Source organism: Pungitius pungitius, chromosome 3, assembly GCF_949316345.1.
Source record: "Pungitius pungitius chromosome 3, fPunPun2.1, whole genome shotgun sequence".
Lineage (NCBI taxonomy): Eukaryota > Metazoa > Chordata > Actinopteri > Perciformes > Gasterosteidae > Pungitius > Pungitius pungitius.
The window spans coordinates 11,394,074-11,411,971 of NC_084902.1; the positions used below are offsets into that span (position 1 = coordinate 11,394,074).

The 17,898-nt window shown below is 39.6% G+C and overlaps 1 protein-coding gene across 3 annotated transcripts in view; it reads right to left on the reverse strand.

Annotated features, from left to right (window-relative positions):
- cadm1b (cell adhesion molecule 1b) overlaps nucleotides 1-17,898 on the reverse strand; it is a 111,174-nt gene that overhangs the window by 73,482 nt on the left and 19,794 nt on the right. The window lies entirely within an intron of this gene.

Consider the following 17,898-nt stretch of genomic DNA (forward strand, 5'->3'; position numbering starts at 1 on the left):
AAATAGCAAAATAAAAACATCTCAACTGTGACGGAGCTCTTGATATAGTATGTTGATTGACACCGTGTGACAGCTCAGTCAGCATTTCACATCAGTCAAAAGTTTAACTTCTTTTTTTTTTTATGAAAGACCGTTTGAAACCAGGTCTATATTTTTGATTTCAGAGAGATGTGTAGGTGGTTTGAAAAGAAAAAGAGTCATATTTTCTGCTTGGAGGACCTAACCTTGAAGGCTTTAATATATGTACCACTATTCTGTATCTGATCTCGAAAGTGTTGAATCTAGCCCAACTTTGAATGGAGTTATTTATCCCTCTCGCTAATTTGTATGTGCAGAAATTTCTGTGACCTTGTGCCGTGTGGCTTCATTGGTGCGACGTTACATGAAGAAAAATAAAACCGCAAAACAAACTTTGCTAGTTAATCAGTTCAAGTAAGGCCGATGTGCTTTAACCCCCGCCATGATGTCCAATTAAGAGTTGTGTTTATCTTTAGAGCTTCACAGCACAGCTTTTTTTCACAGGTACCCGCTGCTGATGCTGCCACCGCTTTTATCTGCACAAACAGCGGGACACCAGTTCAAAACAAAAACATGGATTATATATAAAGTAAAGACAAAAAAAGTATCCATATTTGCAAGGAGTTGTTTGTTAAATCGCTCTGAGCAAACACAAAAACACTGTTTATCACACATTCATTTGGCGTTATAGCAAGCTTCTGTGCGTTTCTACTGAGTAAATAAAGGGATGATGAAATGCAGTAATCCATCACAAATCATCTCAGGCCTCCTGTCATCTCACACAGCATGCTAGCCTGCCTCGGCTCTAATTAAGTTATTCCGGAACTGCCGACAAAAAAAATAAATAAAGAAATGCCGGGAAAATAGAGAAGAGTGTGAAGTGCGGGGAGTTTCTATGGTGACCTGGAGCATCTGGCCTGATCCCAATAATGTTTCTCTGCTGTCATCATCCATTCCCTCTCCCTCTCTCCATTTACACACTAAAACTCCCTTCGCCTCACCTCTGTGGAACAGAACTTGTGAGTTTGATTATAATTGTTGTGACTCTTCAAACATCACCGGGTTTCATCCAGTCCAAAGTAAAACCATTAGTTTCCGTTAACCTTGATGCTGTGTTTGGCGTCCTGGATGACCTGTACCCTCCATGACAGCTGAAATAACACACTTAGGATTGCTTTATCATCCCCATACCTTGTCACTTTGACATTTAAAGACCCCCAGATGTAAGACGTCCGCGGGAAATCAGTGCATTGTCATCTACCTAACAACTTTTATTCGTGTAGACACTATGTTTTAAACAGCATTTTAAAAGAGTTTTCATTATTTAGGTTGCTAAATGACGTTTATGCAAACAAATGATGGATATACATATATAGCATGAGTTATATGTATATATTTGTTGAAACCAGTAAGTTTCCCGTCTCTGTGGTTATTTACATCTTCACACTATTTTCCTTAAAACCCAGTATGTTTAAAGCTGTGGGTGTCCATCTTCCATTCATGATGTAAACAGAAAACTTGTTTCTGTGCAATCCTGTCTCATGATAATTCTTGTTTTCAATTATTTCTGTGACACCTGCCATGATATTATCCGGTTCATGTGATCGCCTCCCATTGGTTTTCCCATGCTTGAGGAAACGCCCAATTTTACACATGGTCATTAATGACTATTTTGCATGACACAAATGTATGAATAAACAGATCATCTGTAAAACATCTGTGGCTGTTTTAAATACATGAAAAAAAACAAATAATGTAAGATATTGATAAACTTAAGCTATATTTTGTGTGTGCGACGCGTCATTGTTGACCTTTAACATAAGAACGGCAGTCTACCTTTGTTCATACTTCTTCTTACAGGTAGTTTGCAGGAACCTGCATTTCAAGCTACAAAGTTTACAGCAGGAAATGTTTCTCTCAACAGTTTTCTTTCTCAATCGAGTGAAGAAGCGACAGCCTTTGAAGGCCTGAGGCTTGTTTCAACACAGTGATGGAAGAGGTGGTAACAGCCTCTCTTGATTCTGAGGAAGAAGAAGAGGGAGATGATGGATGGGTGAACTTTATATTTGATCCAAAGGAAAACAGAACCCAGTGTAAACATTGTGAAGGCAGGCTGTCTTGACATTCATATGATACAAGATTAAAGTTCAATCATAAACCTGAAGGTTCAGGTGCGCCATTTGGACTTTACTTTCATTTGATGCACTGGTCATTTTGAGATACCGATGAGCTTGTGAGCGGTGTTTGGGGGAAGTGTTATCCGCTATTAAATCATGATATTGAGCTGTTGGTAAAAATGTCCTCTCCTGCTCACCCACATTTTTATTACAGTGATTTGACTTAATATCAGCAACGTTCTTCCCCTTAAAAAAGGGCCTGTTATTCAAACGCCATTTAACCTGAACAAGATGAAAATGCTTTTCATAAGTCCTGCTGGCTTCGCAGTTGTTGGTGGCTAAAACTACACAGTAGTGTAATTCACTTAAAAAATAATCACAAGACCAAAGGGCCGTTCATACCTGCAGTTACTGTTATTTGGCTTGGATAAAGAAGAGGAAAAGGAACATTATTCCGGATAAGTCTTGGTCGAGCTCGCCTTCATGCTTCCTTTTTACAAATGAGTCAAGATCTGTGAGCATGACACTTTCCTGCAATAAACAGGTTGATCCACTTGTGTTTGTATTTATCTGTTTTGTGTCACCAAGAGATAACTGGTTATGATCATGAGGAGCCCAGACAGAAACTCAAAGACAAATAGGTCAAATCTTCTACGGGACATAATTAAAGGCCATAATATTACTGAAGGGTAGCCCCTGTGTGGTTGATCACTTTTTAATCAGGAACAGCTTAAACACACAAAGTGCGAAGCATGCTCGTTTCCTGGATCTCCTGTGGTAAAATACATACAGCGTGTGTTGCCGTAGCAACCAAACATTCTCTCAAAACTAGTCAAGTCAATTATTCTTATTATATTATTACTATTTATAAATTAACTTTGGGCTATATATATATAGTTTAGATGATTTCAAATAAAAATAATAAACATAACATATGCATTGACATTATTCCGTTCAGTTAGCTTATATCTAATATTTGTGTTATATATTATGTCAACGCAGAGTGTCCCCAAGTGTTTGCTTTTTTCAGGCTCTTTGTGAAGTGTTCAACCACTAATTAGGATGTGATTCTGTTCTAAAGAAACTAAAGTACCGTCTCATATATACGGAAAAACAGGCATCTCTTGCATCTTAAATAAAAAAATAAAAAAACTGCAGGATGAATCCCGCTTGTAGTTCACGTTTTGAGTGTTAGCAGGCAGCTGCCGGTCTTCAGTTGAGTTATTATCGTTCCTCCTGTCAGCAGCTATGCAACAACACAATGTACAAGCAAAAGGACAGTAGGATCAGCGGGCACAGGGATAACATTAATTGGATATGAAAAGGCCATTTAAGAGTGACTCGGATTGAGTACAAATGAGAAAGCCTTAAATTCTCCAGTGGCCTTAGAAAACTTTAAATCTGGCATTCACCTAAGGAGAATAAGTGTGAAATGTTTTCACAGATGACAATGAGGGGGCACTTTGGCAGATTAGATTTTTTGAAATGAGACGAAGCAGAACGAAGGATTTCCACACGGGAGGAGAAACCTTGGCTCCAAACTCACTCCTTTGTCTCCTAGTCTTTTATTTTCCTCTACTTCAACAGAGGGATAATCTGCTTCAAATGACACCAGATTGTGGATAGCAGAGAGGCTTATTGTCCTCCTTTCATGTCTCTGATAAAAGACACAGAGCGCTACTGTTCCAGCCGCCGGGATTGAGGAGAGAGTACCATTACACTTCCTCATCTCCATAAAGCCTCCATTCATCCATTCACCTCTCAGGACTCTGGGCTCCACCAGCCTGAAGGAAGAAGCAGTCGAGTGCAGAAGGCTGCTTCTCTCTCCACTCGCTGTTGCACCCGAGCAGGCCGATGTGCGCTGAGCGGTGACAGTCGGCAGGCTCACTTTGTTCTGCACTTTCATTTAGGCAACGAAGGGGGCTGCTTTCGTTAAGTGCAACTCACTGGGATGAAAGAATTAAGAGTTGGCGACGGCCCGGCAACGTTAGTTTTACTCCATCACTTTGAAATCCCAGCTATAACCATCTGTCTAACTCGCCTCAGAAATCCCAGCCAGCAGGAGCGGATAGATGGATTCTTCATTTGAACACCCTCAGGTAGACTGCTGCGTGAGGCACATCTTTGCAGCACACTGATGCTGGAACTAGATGGACATACACTTATCACAATTGAATATTAATGTGGCTTAATTACTCTTCGGGGGAAATATCCGTCCAAACAGTGCTGGTGGGAACGCCGGAGCGGCTGGAGAAACTTCATTCATCTCTTCATTATCAAGCGACGAGGAAGAGGAATATAAAGGGGAGCACTTACAGTTAGAGAATGTTCACAGAGTCTTTCTCTCTCTCTCTCTCTCTCTCACACACACACACACACACACACATTTTATCTGGGAAAACTCTATTAAAAAGCATTTGAAAGGAGTTTGACGCGTCACTCCTGCATAACGGCCAGCTGGCTGAGCGTTAGCAGGAGAGGCTGGAGTCTGAAACCTGACATTCAATTCACACTCCCCCTGACCCGGGCCGCCCACCTCAACCGAAGCTCTCCCCACACTACAAAAACAGACACACACACACATGGCGTAATATGTGCTCGCAAATATAGAGCCCTTGAGGGGCATAATGGAGGGAAAAAAGCTTTTGTGAGCTTTGAGGAAAAAAGGTGACTGACCCACACTTCTTTGCCATCTTCATTAAAGCCTCTAAGAGATCAAAGAGCTATAGGCCAATGCTGGAGAGGAGCAAGGCTAAGCAACAATCACCCACACGTGTGATACAAAAAAAAGACATAAACACTTTTTCACAAGCTCACGCACACACACACACACACACACACACACACACACACACACACACTATTTTGTTCATCGGGAGACAATGAGCATACATGCACACACTGTCAAAGTCTATTCTCACCGTACAAAGGTCATATTCACCGGTGTAAGTAGGTCTAATTGCACATTTCATACAATCCCGAGCCTCTGAATGGGAACTGCGAAGGATTTCTAAAGATAAAAAAGCAATAAGAGCCAACAATATTGTGTTTCTCTCCCAAACATATTTGGCATCATTGGCATTCAAATTACGGAGTATATTTTCTAGCTGATATAATTTAAACAAGATAAACATCAGCAGATGGAGGTGGGGTAGAAATTTCATTGAGCAAACAATGATTGTTTTATTCATATATCAGTGAAAAGGTATAGAGAGAATATCAAATGAGGTGATTCAGAAAGCTTAATACCGAAGAAGAGTTTGTTCATGTCAAAATCGACTAGCGTCCTGTACCACTGGATATAAAGTAAAACATGCGTTCAACAATCCGTGAGACGAAATGAGACCAGTTTGATTGAAGTTAGGCAACATTTCAATACTACTCTTTATCATCTCTGCGTATTAAGCTCCCGTAAAATGAAGGAATTCTCAGATGGGAATATTGTCAATTTTCATGTGTAAATTAATAATAACACCTTTGCTGAAAAAAGAACAGTGTGATATGTCCTAAACACTTGATAACATATTTTTTCTTTCATTTTTTTATGTAGAGAAAGTAAGGCCAACAACTTCAAACGTTCACTGCCAGGATGACTCATACCAGCACCCTGCAGCTCCATACTCTCTCTCTATATATATATATATATATATATATATATTATGATGTTTCACTCTATGGAATATTTTCTGAATAAAAGCCACAGAAAAAAATCAATTAAATAAAAGAAATATAGAATAGAAGTAAACCTGGGCTTTGTACTCAAAGTGCAAAGAAATTCCCTAACCTCTGAACAAATGTCATGGGGTCAAGGAAAGATGTGAAGAGAAATTCATGAGGAGTTAGGAAAAGACAAGCGCGCTGCACAGAGGCTACGAAAATACGATTCAACCCCAGACTTTCCTGAAGAGAGGCTGCCATTGGGAAATTACATCATAGATGAACCACAAAAAATGAATCAGATACTTTGCTAATGTTGATTTGCTAATGTCGTTTTGCTTTCCATTCATGTTGTTAACTGTTTGAATTAAACAATGACACACAATAGTTATTAAAAGTCAAGTGAACTTAAATGTTTAATAACTAGCTCATGTTTCGCAAACATGTACATTGAGAAACTGTGAGAAAATTCTGAACATTTTAAACTATTTTCAGACTATTTATAGACACAATTATGGTATTAAACAGACAAACAATTCGAAAGACAGATCATTATGAAGGTTGTTGGTTTGTATGCCACACATTTAATTAAATGACTAAATGGAAAAACACATTTTATATCAGAACATTTTGGATGAAATAGGACGCTTTAAAAGTGGTTTCTGTGACTGTACCTCGACCAAATACACTAACAAATTGTAGCACGTAAATTGTGCTTATAATGTCTCTTATTAATAGCAAGTTGTAATGCACTTATTGTAAGTTGCTTTGGGTTAATGCATCAGCTAAATGACTAATAATAATGTTAGGTGATGGTTTTGAATGAGGCATTCATATTGTTGTAGCACAAATTGTGTTGATTGCCTTCATGCACACACATCTATAGTACGTCGTGACTGTGACAACCGATGTTGTTGTTATGACAGCAAATGATTATAATGTGCAGACAACCACAAATCAATCTGGCGACTTGCAAACTGCGTCTGCTACTTCCGGATATCATATGAAAACAACAGCAAAATAGGTGTGAAATAAGTGTGAGTTGATCTTTAGTATTCTTTAAAAGTGAATAAGCCAAAAACTATTGCTGTTTGAAATGTGTCTTTTTCTCTGACAGCTGAGAGCTGCAACTTTAGGTGTGAATGAAAATGTGTAAAAGATTGTGTTACTTTTTTTCATCACCAGCGTCAATCTACTGACTGTCATCCTGTGACTGTGTTGGTCGAAATCCACTAAACAGACGAAATGATCAGGTGTAGGTCTAGTTGGCACCAGAGAAGTCGGGATCACCAAATCCAGTACGTTTCATCACGTTTCATCAGCTGTACATACACATTAAATTTGATGTTTTTCAACAAAATATTGATTTTGGATGCGGTCCAATTACCTTCCAACTGTCTCTGGATCTGTGACAGATCAAGTTTTTCGGTGCTTGCAAAGGAATTCATGGATGGCAGATTTGAGTCTGTGTTTTTCTGATTGCATCTTTTATTAGGCTTTGTTTAGTTGTTTATTTTCCTCTAAATTATCAGCTGATCCGCATCTTTTAAAAACGAAAAATGACACTGTTACGAAGAAGAAATCTAGCAGTTGTGTTATGAAATTTAGAAACCTCTTTGAAGCGTCTGAATGATACATCGGTGTTGGTTTATACATGAAGCTGCGGAGAGAGGAAATGCACCCTATTGATATGTTGATAGTACGGGTCAGTAAGAGAAAAGCTAGCCTAAACCGTTTCACCTCAACACATAAATCCATACTTAAACACAGCCAAAGTCAGGAGGTGTAAAACTCGCGGTCCACACGGCACCCCAAGCAGTCTCCATTTTGCGAAAGGGTCACCTGAGAGGCAGCCTTTGCTGACTGCCTCGTCAAAATTGAATACCAAATAAAAAATACTTCTTTAAATCATACTTAAGTCCCTCACACACATCAAGATTTCCTTGGGAGCGGCTTCGTTCATTTTTTCAGCCATGCATATTTAACGGTGGCTCTCACTTTGGGGAAAAACAGGCTACTTAATGGAACCCGTTCCAGGAATTCATCAACACTCTGTCAGGGAACATGGAAGCCAAATCTTTCTATGTCAAAGACACAGGGCCCCCCCCCCAAAAAAAGAAACCAGGGCACACTGATGATCGACTCCTCTTGAACCAAAAAGAGAAAGCGCGGAATTCATAATAAATCAGTCATATTATGCAGTCATTCAGATTTTGTGAAACGGCTGACTCTAAAATTACATTTTCTAAGAAGAAACAAACAACATACGATTCCCTCACCAGCATACATGCAACCTCTTTTTTTTAAGATGTCTTCCTCTCTGCACTTCAAGTTGAATCATCAGTCACTCTGCCAAGATTTTAAGATTAAAGCAGAGTAAGATAACATGAGAATACACTGTGTGCATTCAAATTCTCTTCACTTATACTGGGATACTTAGTGTTGAATCTTATCTATCGAAAAATCAAAATCATACAAACCCTAGTTTATGAAAGCAATACGCTGGCAGTGGGCCTTTCTCAACTTTTATCTATATACTATATACTGCTAAACTTCAGAACAAAAGAAAGGCATCAAAACAATAACAAAAATAAATAAGCATTATGGTAGACTACCATGAAAGCCATGCGAGTTCAAAGAAATATGGACTTGCTGTGCATTGCATCATGTGGGGGCACAGCACCCAGTCATCTACCACGGAGCTCATGCAGACAAACCTGCAGCCGAGTGTGTGCAGCAACACAGAAAAATTCATTGATCTGTTTTTTCCCTGCCACCATTACCTCATTCAAACTAACAGGAGAAAAAAAATCTCCTGCATGATATTTATGGGACTTAAATAAGAAGTAGACAAATCTAATTTATTTCAGGGTCAATTCCATCAGCTTTCAGTGTCAGGGCAATCAATGGCAGTGAAAACACTGTTCCTTTAAAGTAAAAACTGAAAACTCCATAACTGCCATGGTGAGATTGGGAGTGTTGACGTGGCTGCATCATAAAGGTCTAATTTAGCCTGTTTTTCTAAGCGAGAGCTGCACGAACACACCCACTGATTGCCACATGACCTCCGTAAAGAACTAAAACACAGGGTGTTTTCCCCGAACGCAGCCGTAATGATACATTACTATTTGTGTTCCTGCAGCTGGTGGTTGGCTCTGCTGGAAAGTCACTCGGTCCGCCTCCTCCATGTGCACCCGGGATCTTGTGAGGAGCTGCAGGTTCGAGGTTATGTGAATAATGGCTAACTAATGTTCATTGGCAAACTTTAGGAAGAGTCAAGTGGTGACTAACATTGATGAGCTACTTCATGACTAAAGTCAGGGTCTTGATTTGCACATGTTTTAAAAAAAAAGGGTGCTTACGTTCCTGAAGAGATTTAAGGGTTGTAATGGTATACATAAGTTATTTTCCTCTTTTATTTTGAAATGTGAGATTTCCTCTGAACCTCCACTACAATAAAAGGATGTGCGTAATAATGTTAGTGTCTATACTGTTCTTGTTTATTTTAAATACTTTTAATAAAAACTTCAGCTTGTGACTGTAATATCAATGCTACTCACTTATCACTAAACTATTTAGCCCTTTAGATATTTAGTCATTTCTGTTTAGAAGAAACATCATCAATGATTTATTGTCTACGTTTAATAAAAATCAAAGTCTAAACGTTGTAATAATAATGCAGCGCAAAACCGTGGCACACCCGCTACATGATGAGAAGTTAGATATAGTTTCTTTAGGCAATAAATAATGGATGCAATCAAAGGTGAAATTAGCACTTTCTGGTTTATCAAATCCCAGGGAGGAAGTCATTAGTTTGTTGTGTTCCTGCTCTTGTGCTTCTCACCGCTGTCACACCTCAAACTACAAATTAATTGGCTAAAAGATGCAAACAAAAACAATAGGGGTTGCAACTCGATTTCAGCCAGATGTTGCACAGGCTAAAACCCTAATTAGATTTTTCAACTGCTTTGTTTAGTTCTCCCCACAGAATTCCACCAGATCTGTGTCCGTTAGATTTATTTACTGTACATAATTTGTATTCTTCTCAAGCCAAGCGGCATTAATGTGGCTCTTTGCCAGATAATTAATTGTGAAATATAGTCAGTGTGTGTGAGGGCATCTGGGAAGTATCACCAGGGGTATATTTTAACTGGTTCATAATAATAAAAATCACAGAATATGAGGCTTGTGTGGGAATATAAATTATTCTATGGGTTCACGAAGTCACTAAAGTCAGCTACAGATTTAATATGAAAGAACAAGTAATGTTATTATATTATATTCTTTGGTTTTCAGACATATGGAGGGAATTGTCCATGTCAGTTGTTTTCTATCTGGTAAGCTATATATTTTCTTATTTTATGAATTATTATCTCGGAGATGATAGGAAATAAACATGAAGCATCATACATTATATTAGTTACGTTAGATATTGAGGCTCCACAGGGTGACTTAAAACTATTTGAAAAGATACTTGAAAAAAGACTTTTCCAAAGACCAAGAAGATGTTTTCAATTTTCCAATATAACAGGGATTTAAATCTGGTATTTTTGCTCTCATTGTACATACACAGAAATACAAATAAAACATTTGAAAAACAAGGATAACAAACGTCAACCGGAGTTAATAAAAACTATTTAGTGTTTCTCAATCGACTAACTATTGCAGCAATAGCAGTCTGCAATTGAAAAGCTTTGGCCGGGGATTTCCTCATAATCAAACCACACACTAAAAGCTGGATCAGCCTCTGCCCAACACTATTGACTGTCAATAGCTTGTTTCAGTTCAATATTGATTTTCGGGTAGAGCGGTTCTCAAAGTAAACTTTCTACATGTGCAGTACGTATCAGAAGACTGGGCAGATTGCACAGCTCCGTCCTGTTCCACTGGCACGCCGTCGTTAGGCAACACAAGTGAAACAATGCACAGGCTGCTGAAGGAAGAAAACGTGTTTGACTCTTTTTCGCCTGCAAATGAACCATTGACAAGATCCAAAAGGGTAACCTTAATTACCCGAAGCTGCTGCGCTCCAATATCTGAACCACCTGGCTGTCAAACAGGGAACACAGCTGGCGATCGATGTGCGGTCAGCGAGAAATGGACTCTGGTGTGTGTGTGTGTGTGCTTGTGTGTATGCATATACATATATCTGTGAATGGCCTGAAGGAATAGAACTTCTCCCTTAAATTGCAGGGTGTACCGTATCTAAGGAAATTACAATCACACAGAAGAGTAATTAAAACTGTTTGTCAAAAGTTTTTTAAACTCTGGGGTGGAATGACAATTAATTAAGTAAAGTTAATAACAAAAATACAAATCTATTTAAAGCACCTAAAGTAAAAGTGCTCTTTAAGGAGAACGTTATTTGAGCAGGTGGCTGAGGTGGATATTTTATATAGTGCAGTTTATTACAGAACAAATTATTATATTTTAGAGGATACAATCTTAATCTGCAAAATTACAAGTAACTACAGCTGTCAGATGGTGAATCAAAAGTAAAATAGTGTTAACTGCTTTTACCACAATCACTGAGGGAGTCGTACCCAGCTGGCAATAATGATTGGATGGGAAATTATTCTGAGGAAGTGGAAGGAGCTCGGAGAGTCTCATTTAAAGGGCCGGGGGACAGAGTGAAGAAAAGCTGCTGCATATAAAAGAATGTACACAAGATGTATAACAGGTATTTCCTCAAGAAGGGCACGTATATTCCATTTATGAATGCGTAAGTGAAAGGTGGATATTGATTTCCATAAGGGAGTATTTCTTTTGCACCTTCTCTCCCAGTTGTCTCTATTTTCCTTTTGGTCTTTATTTCTAAAAAAATACACTTTGTCGTTTGGTTGATCCGTCCTGATGTGTTTTTGTGGGAGTGGCTAGTTTGAAAAAGGATTCTGAAAATGAGCCTGAATGAAGAAATGTTCGCTTGGATAGAGTGAAAATGCCACCCGATACATGGGAAATAAATCAAATCAAATCGACACTTTTGTAGCACTTGAGTAAATATAACCCAGTTCAAAATAAACAATATGTTTCGGACCGTTACTTGTTACATGTTTTTATGTTTATCTTTAATTTAAGTAGTAATTAAAGTCACTTCTTAGTTTTACTCAACTCAAGGTTCTGCTTAGTAACAGTGTTTTGGGTTGAAAAGAAAGGAGGACAGTCCATTTCGATTCCCCCCAAATGGTTTCATTACATATTGAAAATTCAGCTTCAAGAACTGCTTAAGAAATGACTTAAGTTTTAAAAGGTCAAATAGTTAGATCATGGACGCAGCACAAAGTGGCGACAGATGTGATCCGGTCGTGTGCTTTTGGTCAAGCTTACGTCTGACCCAGAAAATGTACTGAGAATATTCATGTGTGAGTCCTCCAGAGACTCTTTCCTTTCATGACCGTCATACGACCCTTCCTGTAGCACACATGGGCAAACTGCCACACCATACTGTAAAAATGCTACCAGATGGCCTCCATATCCTCCTACTAGCTGGGTCTGTGGTCATGGGTTTACTGGGAAACGCCCACTCTGGGTATTTTCACTGTGATTGCAGCTGATGCCGTTTAGGGCGCACACACACAAAACAGTGTAGCCAGCTTTAGATTGGATGTATTTGTCTCAGAGGGATATTTGTTTGCAGAGCTAGTACAAAGAAACAGACACACTTAAGGCAACGTGCACATACACATATATAGACAAACATCCGAGTCAACGACTAGCAGAAAAGGGTCAGGAGGCAAGGGACATTGTTTACTCTTCTGCATTTTACACATAGCAACATTTTGGGGCATTTCTGCAGGTAAGCAGGTGTTACATTGGCTACATTGCTGCTAGCCCTAGATTGGGCCTTAATGCGTTACCATTGTATTCATGTGACATACAAGAATCAACATTTATGAGAATGAAAACCTGGAGATCTTGGAAAAAATAAAATAAACAGATGGCTATTTGAATAACATTTTTTGTTCTGTGGGTTTTCCAGAATCCTCAAACTCTTCTTACCATCTGGGGAAAAATTTCCATCTGTTGCACATCATAAAATAATTTGCCAATGACTTTTTGAATTCCCTCTAGCCGGACATATGTTGTTGTAGTTTTAGAACCCAAGGAAAAGAATAACAGGTTATACAGGACATTGGAAAGAGATACCAATGTCAATACAACTGATGACAAAAGTCATGTGAAATTGAAACTGAATAATTTGCCTTTGAGACATTGTTATTATAGAGTATTTAGGAAATCTGGAAAAATCTTCCAGAACAGTAGTGAGTTAATGCAGGCAATTAAGAAACAATTAAGAGCCTGACAACTAGTTGATTTCTCTTTAAAATGAAGCAATAATTTCATTTTAGTTCCAAAACCATAACTTAAGCAGGACTGTGTGAATTTAGATCGGAATGTTCCTAAAGCCTCATAGATCCATGGAAATGTGTAAAAAAAAACTTTTTTTATTCAACCCTGCAACTTTGGCAAAAAACTGTGTGCTCATTGGAAGAGAAAAGTGAACCGATAAGTTCCCTGGGCCTTATTAAGGCCTAAATTAAGAATAACAAGCAGCCAGGTAGCCCATGTGTTGTATTTGACGGCTCGTGCCCTTCACGTTTGACTTTAATCGTGATCGAGCAGTTATTGAGACGCGTAACCGTCCATTTCAGCAGTACATAGAACTAAAGGGGATTTGCCACATTTTCCAATAACTCACTTAGCTGCATACGAGAGCCGCGGTGAGGAGGGATGTCAAAACAAACAAACCAAATCAGGCCTAATTGTATCTAAAATTAGATAACTGCAAGACAGGTGCGTTATAACAGCGAGGGAGGCAGTGGATGAAACAGCGCATCAAGTCAAGATCATTGAGAGGTGCGTAACAAAGCTCTGCCAAGCTTTGCTGTTGGAGAAAAAAGAAAAAAGCTCCTCACCTCAAGGTTACAAGCAGCCAGGCTACATGAGGCAGATTAAATACTCGAGGAAGACATAAGTCTCATTAAGGTCCATAAAGGACATCCCTAATAAAATCCTCCGCCTGACATGCAGGAGCTCTCCAGTGATGGCTGATTAATTGCTGGTGCAAATGAAAGCATGAGAGATAGCGGCGCCTCGGTGGCTGTAATTTATCCTCTGCCGTCCTATCTTGTCCTCGCGGCCTGAGGAGATCGCCCAGCGAGACAGGAGGACGGCGGTCAGCGACTGGTTTGCAGGTGGGAGTTGGGTGTCATCTTCATATCGTGCGCAGGGAAAAGCATGTTTGGGTGGCCGGTGAGATCATTTGTCTGGGGTTTTTGGGGGGTTATAACAAGCCGTGTGTGTTGACACCTGGGTGTTTGAATGGGGGAACAAAAATTCCCCCGAGCAGGACAGACTGATGACAATGTCAGCAACATGGTCTGTGAGGAAATACGATGATGACCTAAAATATATTCTCGGCAGTCATACATCAAGTGGAGACAATGCTATTTTCTGACAGCTTTGCTCTGTAATTCATCAATAATATAATCTCACCGATTCTGAGTCAAGATGTGTATTTCGTCGCCTTCGCCTTTCGTCGAATGTGTTTAAGATTAATAGGGACGCTTCCAATGCCAGGAGGACATACTTGTCAAACATATGGCTAACGAGTGAGTAATTACCTCCATAAAATGCTTTGATGCTTCGCCTTTAATCACATCTGAATCGGGCTACAGTGGATTAATCCCTGGTTATGGGGAGCTTTAAAAAAAAAAAAAGAAAGCCGGTGATGTAAAGGGAGCTTCTGTAGCCGGGGCTCCAAGAAAAACACGAAGGTCCAAGGACAATCTGGGCCAGGAATGAGCCCAGCTGTGGCCAGTCGCACACCTGCTCTCCAACTGTTATAAGTGGCTATGTGACAAAAACAGGAGGCAGAAAGAAAACAAAGGGGGGAAAAAGGACTTGCCTGCATGAATACAGAAGCTACTTTTAATTGAACTGGCCACCCTGCGGTCCTGGTAGCAGTTTATCATGTAGGAAATGGTTGTTTTTTTTAACAACAGCTAAATCTGTCATTTCACAGTTTTCCTGTTAATATTGAGGTATATTTTGTGCCACTGAGATAATCAGTTTTGTTTCCTGTGTTAGAAGTTTTATACATTTTAATTGGCAGAATATGATTTCTTTTGTCAGAAACACCTCAGGTAGGAATAAATGTTTGGTTAATTGGTTTCAATCTTAGTATTTGGAGAAAAAATATTTTCATATAAACAGCTTAATTTGAATATCACAGAAGACCGGCCTTGTATTATTGAATTATGTCTCAGTCAACCCTTAATATTAACTTGTCTGTGGTTAGCAAAATCAGTTCCTTGTTGCTCTTAATTCTTCTCATGGGGTTTGTTGACAAGAAAGAAAAATGTAGAATATCACAGGAATTCCAGGTTCCAATCATTTCAGAAATTTGTACAATAATTAAGCCCTTGAATCTTTGATTTCCCATCCGTCTAATTTCATTAAATTTCCTGTTCCCTCTTTTTTCTGTTGACTGGCAAAAAGATGAAGTAACACAAAAAAAAACCTGTATAAAAAAGAATGTGCACAGCGTTATCACAACAATAACGAAGTCCAGGTTGGTTCTTTGATTCTTTTTTACTTAAGTATGATCAACAGCTCATGTCTTCAGCCTGTAAAAATGCAGACAGCTGATTTTTGGACGAGGGACATTTGGACGGAGAGCAGAGGTGCACCGCTGTCACAATCGTCAGTCTAACGAGACCTTTTTCAAGTGCAACTGAACAACGACAAAAAAAATTAAGAAAAGAGAAACATCCCCTAAACGTAAGTGACCCTCGACACAACAGCAGGGAAGCGATGGCTTAATAACCGGGGGACGAGAAGCGGACAAGCGGCTGCGTCCGTGGAAACGGGCGGCGGCTCTCTGCCAGACTCACTGTCACCGTCTGCATGCTGCAACTCTAACAGATGCTACGTCCCCGCGAACAATCATACAGCTGGCTAGAGTGATGATGATTTAAAAGGCTCGGTGAGAGGAGACAGCTTGTCTGAAAGCCTTGTTTCGCCGCGTCCCCGCGGCCTGACGTTGATGCATCCCGGAGTCACCTTCAAACGCAGCTTCTCTCGAAAGGCTTGATGGGCTCATAAATACCAATCGTAATTGTGGACCAGCGTGAAAACACGCCGAGGGGTAAACCAAGTGGGCCTTTTGCATATCTCCTCGGACTGATATGTCATCATGACGGTTTAATGCTCCGTAATTATGTCATTGTGGATCCCCGATGGCCGGGCGGGTCCAGGTTTGGAAACATGGGGCCGCGGTGTGAAGAGCGCAACGCTTTACCCCCGCAAATTGCCTCAGTGTTGATGACATAAGAGGTGATGAATATTCAGAGGTGACCTACTCAACACAAAGAGCGATGGCCAGAGACGGAGAACAAACATGCAGTTGGTTTGTCTGCTTGTGTGTCGAGCGAATGATCGGACATAATCACGCATAATCATTGGACCAAGCATGTCATCCATCACACTAATAGTTTGTTTGCTGTGAATATATTGTTTCCAACTTTAGATATCGCACGTGCACAAGGTGACAGCATTTTCCTAATAATGTCACTTACACTTACGACATATTCCAGCTGACAGTTGCTTCCCCCGAGGGCCCCGCCGACTGTCGTTCAACTCCGCGTCAGCCATGAGCTCAATGTGTCATCCGGGTACACATGAAGGTTCCCTTGGCGGCCTGTTTATCTACCTGTGCAGCTGATCAACAAGCTAAAGAGACAACAAGTGTCCCTTTATTCTGGAGAAAAGAGGTTTACTGTGAGCAATTTACCAAAATACATGTGTCAAAATGCTGTTTTTCATGATTCGACGTTTGTCTAACGAACCTTATTTACAGACAGAACTTTCCGTAGCATTATTACATAAAGGTGTGTGGCTACCTTCATGCACCTCATTTATCTACCGTATTATTGCCCTTCAGTTGCTACTGTAACAAAGTTGTCATTACTTAAATTGTAGTACTTAAATGGCTCTTATCTATAACAGGTTGTAAAACGGCCCGTTTTGATGAAATTGCACGTTCTTCTGAGTTTGTATCTCTATGGTTGAAATGCACTTATTGTAAGTCGCTTTGGATAAAAGCGTCAGCTAAATAACACGTAATGTAATTACTGTCCATTCTCCTTAAAATGTCTACATCACATTTCTCTTTTTTCCTGTTAAAGGAAGAGTTCAGTATTTCAGAAACCTTTGCTGACAAAATAGGATTCATTTCAGCCTCAATCAATCCTGGTATAATCACACAGCTGGCTTTGCATTGCTAAAAGACAGCTAGCTGGTTAAGTGCACACTTGTTACCGCGATATCTCTTATCTGTTTGATCTGTACGCCGCCGTGGTGTAAAACAACAATTAGTGGTTTGGCAAAGGCTAGAGGCCGGAAGAACGGAGGAAGTGTCGGCAAAGTCCCGACGTGATGTATTATTAAAAGTGCTTTATAGTATAACATGATAATTAGAGAGCTTTGGAGGTGCTGGACTTAGTCAGGCTAGCTCTTGTTGCCTTTTTAAAATATGTAAAAAAGGCAGCATTTCTTTCTCATCTTATCGAACATGACTTGACCGAATGCTTGATGCCAGGGAAGAATTCAATTCAATATATCGTGTGCTTTATTAAGTGCAGTTAGATTTGATGTGAGGATGCCTTCTGATAATAAAGACATAAGTCTGTACATGATCAAAAAAAAGTAAATTATACAAAAAAACTGTTAATTGCTTTTTAAATAAATATATCTTTTATAAAGCACATATCAGAATTGTGACAGACTGTGAATCAAACATCTTAACCTGCTGCTTAATTAATTTTCTCCACACCGGTCCCTTGCAACACATTCCAACCTTGAGATTGGACAAAGGGGAGAACAAACTGCTTCCTGTCTCACCGGTACACAGAAGTAGTGGAGAGCTGAGATCTGTGTAAATGGATGAAAGCATCTCCTAATACGCTGAATTGAGCTACAACCTTGACAGAAGTCATTTTCAACACAGCTATTGAAAAGCGTCATCTTTGGACGCAAGAACGGTTTGACTAGAAAATGTAAACATCCACTATAATTTAATACACGTCCATGAAAGAAAGCAATA